The sequence below is a fragment of the Bos taurus genome, chromosome 9, assembly GCF_002263795.3.
Source record: "Bos taurus isolate L1 Dominette 01449 registration number 42190680 breed Hereford chromosome 9, ARS-UCD2.0, whole genome shotgun sequence".
NCBI classification, from domain to species: domain Eukaryota; kingdom Metazoa; phylum Chordata; class Mammalia; order Artiodactyla; family Bovidae; genus Bos; species Bos taurus.
Genome location: NC_037336.1, coordinates 64,755,437 through 64,766,764, shown reverse-complemented (window position 1 = coordinate 64,766,764; position 11,328 = coordinate 64,755,437).

Sequence of the window (11,328 nt, the reverse complement as noted above, 5' to 3'; positions counted from 1 at the left end):
ACTCCCTCAGCATTTCTATTGAGGCTGGGTCCATGAGCTTCATGTTGTTTTTTTTTTTTTTTAGCTTTGTAATGCCTGTTCCCATTTCCCATCATTTTACCATAAAGTAGGTTCAGAAGGATGCTACTTGATAGAATCCTTTATGTCTTAGCTATAAGTGCCTAGTTTTGCCCCTTCTCTGAGCCCACAGAGTACCTGTTTTGCCCCAGTACAACTTGCCATGCTATTGTGCTTGTTCATTCAATTCTTGATGAACTGGGTAAATCAAGTCCATCAAGTTCCTCCCTAATACATGATTGTTACAGACCCATAATTCTTACTACTTAATGCTAATTAAGTAAAATTTCCTTCTAATTGTCCAAAATGAATGCATGCATTCTAACCATCTCACCTACTACCTTCTTTGCCTGTCACCTGTGGAATTTGGCTAGTGATTAAGCATCCAGGAAAAACATCTGGTCTACCTGGGACAATATGCCCACATCTTGGTTGCAGGAGGAAAGAATACATTGTTTTACTTCCCCAACCAGAGGACCCAAAATGGGAGAGACGCTCTTCCTCAAAATGAAACCATCATGCTGTTGGAAGAGCCATAAAAGTCGGGGGACAAAAATACCGGAAAATATCAAAGTGTCTGATGGGTTCCTAACCTGGATTTCATCACTAAGTTGTTTGGAAATTTTTATAAATATTTACATGGGTATAGTTTTCTTCAGATTTTATGTAAAATCCAAGACACAAAATGGCTAGAACCACTACAGAGCTTTGCATATGAAAACACTTTTCTCCAAAATCCAAGAGTTTTAGAAACAAGTATTTTAAAGCTCAGGAGGAAATCCTTGCTAAATTTACTTTTCCATTCTTCTGTAGTTAGGAAAGAACATTTAACCTTTCTTCAGGGGCTAGAGAAAAAAGATGCCTCATTTTGATTCAGTTTGTTGAGATCCTGATAATGAACTCCTCAGAGTTGGGCAGATAAAGTTTATCTGGGATGTGGAGCAGGGTACCCAGCCTCTTTCATCCCCTTGTACCTGCCTGCCTGGAAGAACCCAACCCTGGGTAAATCCAACCACCTGCCTTCTCTCACCACCCTCGGGCAGACATGGATTAGCTTTTAAGGAAGATGGACAAGTTAAAGACCACTGCCTTCCCTAGTCATCCTCCCATCACTATCCCTGGTTACTTCACTCCCCTTTCTGCGTAATGACTATTTCAAAATTTCTTTGCTGTCTTCAAATTTCCATGACTTCCTCCTGCTTCTCTGATACAACTTTCTTCATATTCAATTTATTGTTACAAACTAGAGCCTCCAAGCAGGATAGATGCCTATCACCATGCCTGGACAGAATCAACAAGCCTGCACACAGCAGTTTTCTTCTGAGATTCCCAGCTGAGGAAGGAGGCTGGGGGGAGAAGCTCTGTTTCTAAATGGCCCCTCCTATTTTTTAGATAAAAACAAATGCGTCTACACTAAAGAAGTGTAATCCATCAATCTGGATACAGATATTGCTAAAGAATGTCCAACTACATTACTCTCATTTGAAGATCATTAAGAGACCTTTAGATTTATAGCTTAATATTGGGTTTATGAAACAGTCTTCTATGTCTTTGGGACATAAATCAGTTCCTTAGAGCCTGATCACTACAATAGAAATAACAAAACTAAGTTTTTCAAATTGCAGTGTTGGGAACCAAATTCAGAATCTGAGATGGGCCCCAAACTTTGCAACAACCTCTAACATTCAACCAGTCTTACCTATTACCACCATGAGACAATTTTTCTGATTTTCCTCTTTTAGGAATGGTCTGACTCAGAACATCAAGTTTGACTTTTAAGGGATGATACAGCAGCTTCCCTTATTTTGTACTGATTAGTGCCTATAAGGAAAGCACAGCTTTTTTTCTTTTCTTTTCTTTGCTGTTTCCAGTGGAGGTGATGCAGGCTCCCCTTCCAGAATGTCATTCTGAGGTCAGGAAGAAGAGGTTGAATTGAGTGGAAGTGTCAAGGCTTATTCACACTATAGTCTCATTGACTTGCTTTTAGTTTCCTCTCAAAAGAAAAATTCTGTTTCTTGATGGCTTGATTTAAGCTCAGATTTGTCTCTCCAGAGCAGATATCCCTACCTGGTGTGCACTTCAGGTGGAGAACATCTCAAGCAGTGTTGTAATGACTGGCTGACCTGGCAGCAAAGGCTGGGATGGTATTTTGGTCATCTTCATAGCCTCATAATGTGAATCAATGGTAGGTCAATATGTGTTTGCTGAATAAATGAAAGGTGTGCAATCTAGATCAGTATAGGTAATAAAGGAATGGCAAAGATGAATTTGTGAAATCTGTTTAATAATTTGATTTTAAAATAAAATTGTGAATCTAAGGAACATTGGCTCTGCTTCCACTTTGGAGATGAATAGAATGGCAGTTTTTAAAACAGAATTGTAATATTAATACATGTCTACTCAAATCAGTTATTCTTTCACTGTGGCTGACTCATTTAGTGAGAATAGCAAGGTTACAAATTTATGTGTGTCACCCAGCTTTGCTCTCTCTACCAAAAAACATACAGTGAGTCACTGTGTCTTCACGCATCTGTTGCGGTGATTTTGTACTATGTCAATTTACCCAAGCTGGAACTACCCCAAATTCCCATCCTGCATGACTCCTAGTTAAGAAGGGGCTACGAGAAAAGTTTGCACAAGATTTAGAAGACACAAGTGAGGTGAGGACCCTGAAGGTTGCTACAAAGCGCCAGGCGCTATGGCAGTTTATACCTGGGGTCCCCAGAGTGCTTGCTCATGGGGAAGGAGCCAGGCCTACAGTCCCTCCTGCTGGATCTCCTCCTCCAGTCTCTTCAAGTCCTGCCTGCCTATCTGCTCAGTCTTGTCGACTCTTTGTGACCCCATGGACAATAGCCCACCAGGCTCCTCTGTAAGCTGAATTTTTCAGGCTAGAATACTGGAGCAGGTTGCCATTTCCTTCCTCCAGGGGATCTTCCCAACCCAGGGACTGAACCTGTGTCTCAAGTGTCTCTTGCATTGGCAGACAGATTCTTTACCACTAGTGCCATATGGGAAGCGCAAGTCCTGGGTCCATTGCATATGCAGCTTCATGACAAAGGCACTCTCTTCTTCAAGACTCCAAGATATTGAGGTTGAAGATAGTGAGAGATAGATGCAGGCTCCAATTTGCCTACGTAGGCTCTGGTTTGTCCTGAGAAGTGCCAGCTTGACCATGCTCTTCTCTACTTCATGCCTGGTTTATTATCCCAACAGCTGATTTCAGGACCACACCAGATTTAAAGGTGACAATCCTCCATAGATTTCTTTACCATCTCCCATCCTTATGTGAAATCGAATCTCTGTAGTAGTTCCCTTCTTTTGTATCATTCAGAGTTGTCCTAATGCTGTGGTTAAATCTAAACTGATAAACCTGTTCAGGGAATCACCTTGGCCTGCCTCGGTCATTCTGTATAGCACGTGGCTAAAGCAGAGGAGAGTCAGGAGTTAGTCTGGGAAGACCACTCTACAATTTATTATGATGTGTTTCCTAATTGGGAATTACTGGATTCATTTCAAGTTTATGAATTGCTTATAGGGCCACAACATTGCCCATCTCCAATGATACCTGTAGAATTGTCCAGTGTGTACCTTGTTCAGATGTAGATGGCAGCCCTGGCAGAAAGGAATATTGTAAAATGTTCCTCTTTATATAAAAGAGGAACATTCTTTTCAATTTGTAGCAAATAATGAATCTATTGTATGCAACCATCCTTGACTCAGACCAGATGGGATTTATAGTAATCCAGCATAGTATAGCATGCCACTGGGACTACAAATGGAAAGTACAATGCATTTGAAGGACTTTTAAGTTATTAAAGGCAGAAGAAATTAATTGAATAAGCCAATTAACTTAAGTATCCCAATAATAGATTTCCTGGAAATTAAGTCAGGTGACTTGAGCTTTGTTCTACTTCCTTGTTTTAAAGCCACTCAACTGTGAATTGGGAAATCCAAAGAATTACCAAGTCAATGGATCAACAATCAAGTTCTCCATCATCATAGCCTACAGAGGAAATTTCTCTTAAAGTTAAAAGCAAAACTAAAACAAAGAGCCAAAACCATAAAGCTCTTGTGGGCACATTTGAAACTCAAATGTCTACCCTCTACCTGAGAGGAAAATGTCTTCACATGCTAAGAGGTCACTGATTCTCCTGCCTTGTCCAATTCCGTCTTCCTTCCAAACTCCTGCTATTATTAGCTGTCGCCCTCTAGTTCTTCTCCTTGAGACCTGGGACTGGTTCTTGTGACTTGCTGTTAACAATGAGCCTTGCACATTCAGTTCAGTTCAGTTCCTCAGTTGTGTCTGACTCTTTGTGACCCCATGCACCACAGCACGCCAGGCCTCCCTTCCATCACCAACTCCCGGAGCCTACCGAAACTCATGTCCATTGAGTTGGTGATGCCATCCAACTATCTCATCCTCTGTCGTCCCCTTCTCCTCCTGCCCTCAATCTTTCTCAGCATCAGGGTCTTTTCCAATGAGTCAGCTCTTCACATCAGGTGGCCAAAATATTGGAGTTTTAGCTTCAACATCAGTCCTTCCAATGAACACCAGGACTGATCTCCTTTAGGATGAACTGGCTGGATCTCCTTGCAGTCCAAGGGACTAAGCACCTAATAAACAATGTCTATGATGAGGAGGATCTCATGTCTACCCAGGTCATAGTTCTACTCTCTGCCCATAAAGAAGATATTATGGACATTAGACCAAGAGCAATGGAATTGGAGTTATTTGTAGAACTAGCATTTCCATTTGCACAAACTTCTACTTTATCAGGGCATCTGTTTGTCCTTTCTTTGTAGATAAAGTCTAATACTCTTTTACTGCCCACAGAACAGAGGTCTCCTACGAGGAAGTCTACTGCAGTAGACTTTTCAACATGCATTCCCAAAGACAGCTGGCACTGCAGTTTGTCTTGCCTAACACCTGCCAGGATGGATCAGCTGAGACCTTCAGAGCAGTGCAACCGAGGTCCGATGCCCATCTGCTTCCTACCTTCTTTGTCAGCCAATTAGCAGATTTGATGTTATCTTGAGTTCGAGATATAAAACCACAGCAACTGACAGAGGATGAGATGGTTGGATGCTATTACCAATTCAATGGACATGAGTTTGAGCAAACTCTGGGAGACAGAGGAGGACAGGGAAGCCTGGTGTGCTGCAGTTCATGGAGTTGCAAAGAATCAGACACGACTTAGCAACTGAAGACGGAGAAGGCAATGGCACCCCACTCCAGTACTCTTGCCTGGAAAATCCCATGGACAGGGGAGCCTGGTAGGCTGCAGTCCAAGGGGTCGCTAAGAGTCAGACACGACTGAGCGACTTCCCTTTCCCTAGCAACTGAAGAACAACAACTGGCTGTTGAGAAGTATCTGGCTAAGGCTGACAGGCACTTGCTAGCAGTGATTTATTTATTCACCCCTCTAGTATGACTGAGTGACTTCACTTTCACTTTTCACTTTCATGCATTGGAAAAAGAAATGGCAACCCACTCCAGTGTTCTTGCCTGGAGAAACCCAGGGACGGGGGAGCCTGGTGGGCTGCCGTCTATGGGGTCGCACAGAGTCGAACATGACTGAAGCAATTTAGCAGCAGCAGCAGCAGCTAGTATGTTTGGTAGGATTTGTAAAGTATATCACAAGACATTCTACTATGGGGCCTAAATTCTCAGGAACAGTTGAAATGGTTTCAGAAAGAAGAAGCTTTGCTTGTAGATCAGAACCACCAAAAGATGGACCCCTGCTGACCCAAGAGCCCCCAGCAATCTTCACCTAAGTGCCTGCCAAAGAGAAACGCTGAGAAAAATCAGTTCCAGAAAGAGAAGAGTGTCTAGAGTGTTTTTGGAATCGTCCCAGGTAATTTCACACTCACATAAAGCCCTGAAATATTATTGTTAATCAAGCAAAACCCTTCCAGCTTAGAATGTGTTTATTTTCATACACAGTGATAACTCAGAGGATAACTGTAGCAATACAAGGTTTTGAATGTGAGTGACAGCTGTCATGTCGTCTCTGAAGATGTGAGGCTGTTAGATTTGCTTGTTCACCTCATTTTGGGTGGTGAAAGTCATTGGAAACTGTGTCCAAAAGAGCTTTGAATACCAGAGTTTTATGAAAGAGATTAGTTCATTTCTCCCTTGATACTTTTTCTCCACATACAAAAAATACCTTAGTACATAAGTTGCAAGGACCTCTGACTGATAAGTGATTTATACTAAAAACACTGAACATGGTCAGAAGAAAGCAATCCCTGCTATTTCCCCAGCTTGGAATTTGGACCCTGTCCAGGCATTTCTCTCTGAATCAGGCCCAAGGAACTCCATCTGGGGTACTCACAAGCTGATGAGATCTTCTGCTTCATAAAAATCTTATAACCTTACCAAAGCAGAAGTAGGCTGACCTTATCATAAAGGTCTCTGAACAAATTACTTATCTTTTTTCTAATTTTGTTGAAAATTTAAGGTCTCTTTTCCACTTCGACACATTTTGGAAGTGGAAGAAAATGTGTTTTCATATAACCTCTAGCATTAAACCGCACACATCACACCTACCCCTGCCAGAATTTACAAGGCCTAACTGGACTTTTTGAATAGGCTGGTGTCATCTGATTAGATTCATTATTTTTTTGAGCCAAGCTAGCTGATGTAATCAGCAATCTCTCCAGGATTGCTTGCCCATGGAAGCTGCTTTGTTAAAACACTGAGCAGGAATCTGTCCATGAGTGGGAATCCACCCCAGTTTCAGATGCTCACACACTTCTTGAATAATCACATTTAACTTGAAACAAATGGAGAAAATTTACTTGTGAAAACTCACATTTCTGGTTTATTTTCACAAAATTGCAAGGTTAAAGGGTTCACCAAGGTCATTTTGTCCACCTCTCTGCCTCTGGCAGTCTCTTCATCTCAACAGCACCAAGTGGATATTAGTCTAATCTGGGTTTAAAAGGATGCAGAAAAGTACAGTTTTCACTCCTAGCTTGGCAATTCTTGAACCTGTCCTTTCTTCCTCTGACAAACATCCTTCGCTATGAACCTCCTATCCCCATGAAAACCCATTTCTTCCTTTTCCATTTTTGTAAGAACTGAAGAACACTACCAATCAAGGGGCGTATTTTCTTCTCACTTTCTTTCTGGGGTGAGTCTTACTCACTTCTAAGTATAAATGCCTAATCAGAGAAGCTGTCCTTTCTGGTGTCCACTCTGGTGAAATTAACTTGGACATGTGCATTTCATATCTCAGATTAGGCCTTCTCCCAAAACACACACATTAAGTTCAAAAAATAATAAAGTAGTGTAACAATAAAGAAAACAGGCTTCCCAGGCGGCTCAGTGTTAAAGATTCTGCCTACAAAGCAGGATTGGGAAGATCCCTTGGAGTAGGAAATGGCAACCCATTCCAGTATTCTTTCCTGGGAAATCCCATTGACTGAGGAGATTGGTGGGCTAGCCCATGGAGTTGCAAAATGTCAGACATTACCGAGTGACTAAACAACAACAAAGATAAAACCCAGAGGTATTAGTCATTTGAAATTATGTATGCAATATTTTTACACTGCTGTATATAAAATAGATAACTAATAAGAACCTACTGTATAATACAGGGAACTCTACTCAGTGGTCTGTGGTGAGTAGAAGGAACCTGTCCTTCTATAGTAGGAAGGAAATCCAAAAAAAGAGGGGATACATGTATATGTATAGCTGATTCACTTTGCTGTACAGCAGAAACTAACAAAACATTGTAAAGTAAGTATTCAGTTCAGTTCAGTCGCTCAGTTGTGTCCGACTCTTTTCGACCCCATGAATCACAGCCCGCCAGGCCTCCCTGTCCATCACCAGCTCCCGGAGTTCACTCAGACTCACGTCCATCGAGTCAGTGATGCCATCCAGCCATCTCATCCTCTGTTGTCCCCTTCTCCTCCTGCCTCCAATCCCTCCCAGCATCAGAGTCTTTTCCAATGAGTCAACTCTTCTCATGAGGTGGCCAAAGTGCTGGAGTTCCAGCTTTAGCATCATTCCTTCCAAAGAAATCCCAGGGCTGATCTCCTTCAGAATGGACTGGTTGGATCTCCTTGCAGTCCAAGGGACTCTCAAGAGTCTTCTCCAACACCACAGTTCAAAAGCATCAATTCTTCGGCACTCAGCCTTCTTCACAGTCCAACTCTCACATCCATATATGACCACAGGAAAAACCATAGCCTTGACTAGATGGACCTTTGTTGGCAAAGTAATGTCTCTGCTTTTGAATATGCTATCTAGGTTGGTCATAACTTTCCTTCTAAGGAGTAAGCGTCTTTTAATTTCATGGCTGCAGTCACCATCTGCACTGATTTTGGAGCCCAGAAAAATAAAGTCTGACACTCTTTCCACTGTTTCCCCATCAAGTGATGGGACCGGATGCCATGATCTTCATTTTCTGAATGTTGAGCTTTAAGCCAACTTTTTCACTCTCCACTTTCACTTACTTCAGTGAAAAAAAAAAAAAAAAAAGGTAAAGTCCAAACAATCTTGAATTGAACAGTAATGCACCAATGTTGGTTTCTTAGTTTGCACAAATATACCATGGTAAAGTAAGATGCTAACATTAGGGAAAACTAAGTGAGGCATGCAGGAACTCTGCATTATCTTTACAACTTCTCTGTAAATCTAAAATTATTCCAAAATTAAAAGATGATTTTTAAAATAATCTAAAATAAAATAATGCATGAAATATGTTAGAACATACAACACAGCTGGAGTCTAAGGAAGAAAAACTGAATAATATCTATTGTGGAGGACAAAGAGTAGTCCTGATTTTAAAATAATATGTATTCATGATTTTTTAAAGGAAAATGAAAATACACATCCCAAAGTCAAAAAGCATCCATAATCCCAATAAACACACATAACAACTAACATCTTCTATGTCTTTCCAGATTTTTTTAAAGAAGCTTATTCCTGTTTGCAAACCCTGCCACTATGTGAAAAGTTATTAATTTACAAAATTATTTCCATTAATTTTAATGGCAAAAATGACATGTTCCACCCCAATGTAAGATATCAAACAATTTGTGCGGATAGAAAAATATATCCAGTTAATGAAGAAATCAATTTCTACAAATAACAATCATTTAAAAATAAATTAATACAGTTCAATCATAAAATTTAACGATGTTTAGTCCCCAAGTCATGTCCAACTCTTTGTGACCCCATGAACTACAGCACGCCAGGTTTCCTTGTCCTTCACTGTCTCCCAGAATTTGCTCACATTTGTGTTCACTGAGTCAGTGATGCCATTCAACCAACTTGTCCTGTGTTGCCCCCTTCTCCTCTTGACCTCAGTCTTTCCCAGTATCAGGGCCTTTTCCAATGAGTCAGCTCTTTGCATCAGGTGGCCAAAATTTAATGTGACCAAAATTTAATGTAATGAAGGTTTACTGTACTCACCAAAGGGTGAAAAAAACAGAAAAGCCTTGATTATAGGCAGGTAGCCTGGAGGTGAGGTGTAAGCAAGTCATTGTCTGGAAAAGGTGGTGAGTCAGTGATTGACTTTCACACAGGTGAACTTTTTTGAGCTCATGTTTATCTCACATATTTTAAAGCAAATAAAAACACTCCAAACTTGAATGGCTTAGAATAACGAACATTTATTATTTCTCGTGATTCTGTGAGTTAACTGGGGGTGTTTTTTGGTCCAGGCCAGCTTGGCTGATCCCTGTTGTTAGCTAATGACTCAGCTGGAACTGGTTGGTTTAGGACAGTAATGGCAACCTGGTTCCATTAAGGACCAGATAATAAATATTTTTAGGCTTTGCAAGCTCTGCTGTCTAGGTTGTAACTACTCAGCTCTGCTCTTGTAGTGTGAAAGCAGTCAACACAACATGTAAATAAATGGGTGTGTCTGTGTCCCTTGCTTACCCCTGGTCTAGGATGACTTCACTTGTGTGTTTGGCAATTGGCAGGTTGGCTGATCTAGAGGATAGTTCTCAAACTTGAGCATGTGTTATGATAACCTAGAGCATGAAAACACAGATCACTGGGGCCTACCTCTAGAGTTTCTGATTCGGTAGCATTGGGGTGAAGCTGGAGAATTTGAATTTGTAACAAGTTCACAGGTGATTTTACTAGGGGTTGGCCTGGGGACCACATCTTGGGAACCATTGATCTACAGCATCTCAGCTAGGATGGCTCATCTCTGCTCCATGTGCCTCTCCTCTAGGAGGCTATCCTGGGCTTCTTCTGGGTGGTCTTAGTGTCCAAAGAGCAACAGGAAAGGGCAAACCCCAGTGCACAGGTATTTTCCAAGCCTCACATTATATTTTCTATTCTCTCATAGGCCAAAGCAGGTCACATGGCTGGGCTCTGTCAAGGTGGAAGAATATTTAGAGGCATGGGTGAAAAGAAGTTTGAACAAGTTGGATGTCATTACTGCAACGAACTACCACACAGTATAAAGTTAGAGACCAGAAAAACATCTTTAGAACAAAATAAATGCTGAGCACAAGAGATCCTTGAAGCACATGGAAATAGCTCACATGGCCAACGGATGGGAGAATCGTAGAAGATACTACCTTTTTATCCCTCTCATTTGATATATATTTGCAAAGCAAAACATCTTGGGTTCATCCATTCAGGCCACACAGTTCAAATCTGTTCCATATGATATTCTCCAATTAGAAACTGCTGTTGTCAAGTAATGAGTCTTTGCCTGAAATCACAATGTCAATACATAACTTCTGCAAGCATGTTTATTTAGCAAGTTTGGGGGTAAAAGAGATGTTATATTGAGATAAAAAAATTTGACTGCAAAGTAGAAAAGTGGTATAACCTTTCAAAAATTGTTTTAGCAGAAGGTTAACTAGCAGTTGTGATATGAGATAAGTCTGGGTATGTTAAATACTTTCATGATTTCTAATAGAGAGAAATGGAAGAAATTAGTTTTCGTTCAATTAAACTCACCCAAAATGCCATGTTTTAAGAATGACAAATGAAATTAATGTGTTCCACCTTTGTCCTGAAGCACTTTTCTGATGGGGCCCAGAATAGGGACATGGAGTGGAACCCTCATTATGTTATGAAAGTCAGCATACGGTTCAGCCCTCTGCATTGACCTCATAGTTTCATGACATCATGGCTTTGATTTATAAAAGGTGTCTTGTCACGGTTCTATTTTTCAGGAATCTATCTCTAAATGAAACACTAATGCTGAAATGAGTGATGCCAAATCCAAGTGGCTTACAATATGTCTAGTGTTGTTTTTTTATGAGATGCAGAAGTATTTATATATTTCAGTA